Below are 6,000 nucleotides of genomic sequence, written 5' to 3'. Positions count from 1 at the left end.
TAGGGGAGTTAGCTCAAGGGTGTGTTAAGCTCAGAGGTAAGGAATTCATCCCTGTTTTTTTTTAAGTTACCAAGCTTGACTTTGAGAGTTTGAGAATGGAAGCTGAAAGTTGGATTTATGGCTTGTTAGTGTGAGAATTCAGCTTGGGAATCAAAAGGGGTTTAGCTTGGAGTTGGGATTGGAGGAAGCTCAAGGTCGAATTCTTGTTTGAGGTAAGAATTCCATGCATTTCTAAGGTTATGCTTTGTTATGGTTTAAGTTTTATAAAGTTCTAAACCAATTTGTGAATCATGGGTTTGAATGTGTCTAGGCTTGTTGTTGATGTTTATGAATTGTTAGATGGTCTATATGGGGTTTTGGATTGAATTTGAGACTTAGGTATGCTTTGGTATTGATTTGGGAGTGTTTTGGCTCGGGAAAAATGTTGGGAAAAACCCAGATTTCTAGGTTCGATTATGGGCTCCGCGGCCCTGTTCTTCCATGCCGCGGCACTAGGATGCATCAGGGGAAGGGCACCATTCTGGGCGCTGTGGCCCCTATAAGGTGGTGCCGCGGCGCTAGGCCATTTCTGGGCAGGGGAAATTTTTCAGTTTTTAGGCTTTTGCCCAGGGGGCTCGGGGGACTCTTTCGCTACCTTGTGTGGGGAACCAGGAGGTCCCGAGAGCACGGGATTGGTTCCGGGAGATGATTATAAATTGGTTAGTAATGATAGTTCTATGTATGTGTTGTGACTAGGTTTTCAGCGAGGCTCGAGTTAGAGGACCGTGCTCGTGATTTCGGTGCTCAAGAAGCTCGGGACACAGGTAAGAAAACTACTGTTCTCGTAGAGCTGGTATGCAGGGCAAGGCCCTATATGATTGTGTTGGAGGGTGTAGCCCTTTAATTGAGTTTATTCACGCTTGGTATTTGATTTATTATGCTATGTATGCATATGTGTGGATGTTTGGTAAGGGCTAGGAACGGCGCAGGCCGAGGTCGGCAAGGCCGGGAACGGCAAGAGGCCGAGAACGGCGTTAAGTACGTGGGGTGCGAGGCCAAGTGCGGCAAGGGGCCAGGAGCAGCGTCTAGCATGCGGAGTGTGAGTTGCCAGGGCGAGACCCTAAAGGATACTTGGGATATCCTTACGGTGTGGACCGCAAACCCAGGGCCTGGTAAAGCGCCTGGGATGGCATGGCCGTATGTGTATAGCCTATTGATGGCCTGTTTATATGCTAAATGTTTAATATGCATATGTTATCTGCTTGTGAGGGTTTTCTTGCTAGGCTTCGGCTCACGGGTGCTCTGTGGTGCAGGTAAGGGCAAGGGAAAAGTCAACCCACCATGAGTACGGAGAGCGTGAAGCGGCGGCGCGTACATGTTCGACCTGCCTGGCTGCCACAACCAATGGTATTTTTGGAGATGGTTGTACAAAACCCAGATTTTGTCGTTTAGTCGACTTTAGTTATTCTTTCGAGTTTTAAATATTTCTAAATAGTATTTTGGGATCCCAAATGTTAAACACTTTATGATTTTCAGTAAATGGATTATTTTCAAAGTTTATGACCTTGTTTACTGTTTAATTACACGTTTGTGTTAAACCTCGATTAGCGGGTTAAATGCACATTTTAAACTCACTTAGTACGACTCTAAGGTAGTAGGTTGTTACAAATTGGTATCAGAGCGAGCCAAGGGTTATGGTTCCTGGAGATTGACCGAACATGTACGCTCGCTGTCAGTGACAAGCTCGACTCAGGGTTTGTTAGTAATGATTGATTTATAAGCTTGAATATGTGTTTATATTCATGTTTGCCTGCTTATTTCATATAGAGCATGATGAATGAGTTGACATATGCATGATGTCAGGGCATGGCCCGTTGAGTGTTATATGTTATTTGTGTAGTGTGTGGATTGTTTTTATGGTTGGCTGATGTGAGTTGGGAGGTGGTTTTGGATTTTGTTATCATGCCTAATGAGTGGTCTCGTTGATTGCAGGCATATTGTTGTGATGCCTCGACAATCATCTAGACTCTGCGGCAGTCAAGCCGAGGATGACAATCAGGGTCAGGACCCTTCACCTGCCCCACAGAATTGGCAACAGATGTTCGCCGAAATGGAAGCAAGATTGCAATGAACAGAAGAAGAACTTCGACAGTTGAGGCAGAAGGCCCCTCCACAGGTCACTGGGTTGTCAGTTCAGCAAGTTGTGGTGCCAGTGCCGGTTCAGTCCGTGATGGAGAATAGGTGGGAACCTTTGTATGAAAGGTTTAGGAAGAAGCATCCTCCCACCTTCGAGGGTGGACCAGACCCACTGCGGGCAGAGCAGTGGATGAATATGGTTTCCTCTATCCTAGATTTTATGAGGGTTGAGGGGAATGAGAGAGTTGCCTGTGCCAGTTACATGTTTAGAGAGGATGCCCGCATGTAGTGGTACAGAGAAGGAATGTGACAGTCATAACCTGGGAAGAATTCTGGAACACCTTCAATGAGAAATATTACACTGTAGCTGTCCGAGCTGCAAAGGTTGACGAGTTCATCAACCTGACTCAGAACTGGTTGACCGTGACAGAGTATGCCCTGAAATTTGATCGATTGGCAAAGTTTGCGCCAAATTTAGTGTCGACAGATGCGGCAAGAAGAGACAGGTTTGTACGGGGATTGAACATTATGATCGCCCGTGATGTGAAGATCACTTTGGATCCAGAGACTACTACCTATGCTCAGGTTGTGGACAAGGCCCTTATATCTGAGGGGGCCGAATGATCAGATTTGGAGGGAGAGCGCTGTTAGGCGCGGTGCTAGGAGGAAAGTGCCACCTTTCATTGGGTCCAGTCAGGGTAGTGGCCCCAGTGAGCAGAAAAGGAAAGCCCCAGATTCCTTTATTCCTTCCAGTTCGGATAGAAGGGCATGGGGTGCTTTTAGCGGCCGTCGGGGCGGAGGGGACAACTGGAAGAGCTTTCTAGTGTGTCCTCGGTGCAGACGACGACACCAGGGGGAGTGCAGGATCAGGCCTTGCTTTGTCTATGGAAGTGCCAATCATTTGAAGAATGACTGCCCACAAGTCAGGAAGGAGGAGCTGAAGCAGGGAGACAGTCTCGCTCCTGCCAGAGTGTTTACTTTGACTCAGACTGAGGAGGAGGCTAGCCCCTCAGTTGTGACAGGTCAGATTTCTAATGCTGGTTCTTTGTATACTACATTGATTAATTCGGGAGCTACCCATTCATTTGTGTCTGCTAGAGTGATAGATCAGCTGTGTTGACCTAATGCTTTGTATGCTAGGGGTTTTCCGACTTTGTTGCCAACTGGGGAACTGGTAGTCTCTAGGAGATGGATTAGAGCTTTACCAGTAAAGGTAGGTGGTAGGGAATTGACTATTGATCTATTTGAGCTTGCGATGGATGACTTCGATATGATCCTAGGGATGGATTGGCTATCGAAGTATGGGGCGACGATTGATTGCAAACGCAGGATGGTGATTTTTGAACAAGAAGGGGAGGTACCCTTTGTGTTTGTGGGAACAGTTGGTGGACCACGAATACCTATGATTTCAGCACTGAAGGCTAGAGACCTGATGCAGGGAGGTTGCATAGGAATCCTAGTGAATGTTGTAAATACCTCCAAGGTAGTGTCGGTTGGACCAGGAGAGACCAGACTAGTGTGTGAGTTTCCAGATTTATTCCCAACAGATCTGCCAGGGTTGCTGCCGCGGCGGGAGATTGATTTTGTTATAGAGTTGGCACCAGGGGAAGAGCCAATGTCTAGGACACCTTACAGAATGGCTCCAGCAGAATTAAAAGAGTTGAAGATTCAGTTGCAGGAGTTACTTGATTTGGAGTTCATCAGACCAAGTTTCTTGCCGTGGGGTGCTCCAGTGTTGTTTGTCAAGAAGAAGGATGGATCTCTTAGGATGTGTATTGAATACAGGGAGCTGAACAAGTTGACCATTAAGAATAAGTATCCACTACCTAGGATTGATGATTTGTTTGACCAGCTACAGGGAAGTACAGTGTTTTCCAAGATTGATCTCCGGTCAGGTTACCATCAGTTAAGGATCAAAGAAGAGGACACACCAAAGACCGCTTTCCGCACGAGGTATGGACACTATGAATTCCTGGTTATGTCCTTTGGATTAACAAATGCCCCAGCAGCTTTTATCGACACGATGAATAGGGTTTTCAGGGATTATTTGGACAAATTTATGATTGTGTTCATCGATTACATTCTGGTGTACTCACAGTCAGAAACAGAGCATGAGCAGCATCTCGTATGGTATTGTAGCGGTTGAGGGAGCATAGGTTATATGCTAAGTTCAACAAGTGTGAATTTTGGTTACCGCAAGTCACGTTTCTGGGCCATATCGTCAGTAAGGAGGGGATTCTAGTTGACCCAAGTAAGATTGAGGCAGTGAGAGATTGGCCTAGACCGAGCAGTGTTCTTGAAGTGAGGAGTTTCCTGGGATTTGCAGGGTATTATCAGCGGTTTGTTGAGGGTTTCTCCAGGATAGCTACGCCATTGACAGAATTGACAAAGAAGAAGACAAAGTATGTTTGGACAGATAGATGTGAGAACAGTTTTAAAGAGTTGAAGCTGTTGGAAAAACTCATTGCAGGATCTTTACTTATTTTCATGCAATTTACATATTATCAAACAAACATGCAAATTCCTAGAACATGCTCCTATGAAATTGATACAAATACAGAGTAAACTAAGAACTTACATTACGCAGCGGAACTAAAAGAACCCCATCCTTCAATCTCTTTAACCCTTGATTCCTTTCTGTAGCAGATTATTATCAAGAGATTGAACAAGACCAGCAACAAAGTCTTCCTCACCAAGCCTTTGATCACCCTAGAACTAGTGTGGGCTGGTTCTCAACACATGAGATAGAGATCTTGCAGAGAAGAAGAAGAGAGAGTGGCCAAGAAAGGTTAGACTGTCTAGGTTTCCACTTACCAATCAACTGAAACTCACTTCCTTCTGAAAACCCTAGATATCATATTCCTTATATAGGGAACTTAATGGGATTTATTTAAATTTAAATTAATTAAAAATAATAAACAAAAATAAAAGCCTTTGGCTGCCATAAATGGACTTGGACCCAATCTCTTTGTTTTGAATTTAAATCCCAACTAGACCTAAATTCAAAACCTTTTATTTATTTATTTTTAATTAATTAATTAAATCCTTATTCAAATTAACTAATTATAATTTGAAACTTGATTTAATATTATTTATTTATATTGATACTAATTTATCAATATTAATAAATTTACCCAAAGATTCTCTTTTATTCTCTAAATCTCATATCTCTGTAAAAATTCCAAAATTGACCTAGTCAACTTTAAAAATCCTAATTGATAATTAAATCAATTAATTGAGACATTCTAGATGATTTACTCAAAGGTGATGCGGGGACCATGGATCCATGAAATCAAGCTCCAACAAGTTACCGTGAATTTATTTACGACTAATTTCACTACCTTATTAATTCCTCGTGACTCCACTATAGACTCGGAATTGAACTATTAAATTCATAGAACGTATTTTCAAAACCATAAATATGTTATCCATTGTTATAACCATTACAATCAGTCAATCCTCTATCGATGACTTACTAACGAGCTGGGTGCAAATTACCGTTTTACCCCTCATCAGTATTTTATCATTAACTCCCACTAAGTTCCTTATAACTGATATTTCTGTGAACTTAATCACATAAATGAGATCTCAATTATTTAACCTTTGGAACAAAGCAATTAAGGAAATCATCTTTTCACTTCTCATACAGAAGTTATAGATTTCGTATCTATGAATAATACTCCCACTCAATTACACTAATAAATCTCCAAGATGTAAGTATAGGCTAAACCGTAGGGTAAGCTAGTAACGAACAAGTCAAAAGATTTAAATAATATAATTAGCAGAATATTATCACTCAGAATTAAGATCGACTTAATATATGGTCAACGTTGTGACATTGATTAGATTTGATAACAACGATACTTATTTATCAATCAATAATCA

This window comes from Humulus lupulus, chromosome 1 (genome assembly GCF_963169125.1).
Source record: "Humulus lupulus chromosome 1, drHumLupu1.1, whole genome shotgun sequence".
Lineage (NCBI taxonomy): Eukaryota > Viridiplantae > Streptophyta > Magnoliopsida > Rosales > Cannabaceae > Humulus > Humulus lupulus.
The sequence above is the reverse complement of the archived record's forward strand: the minus strand, read 5'-3'. Positions refer to the sequence as shown.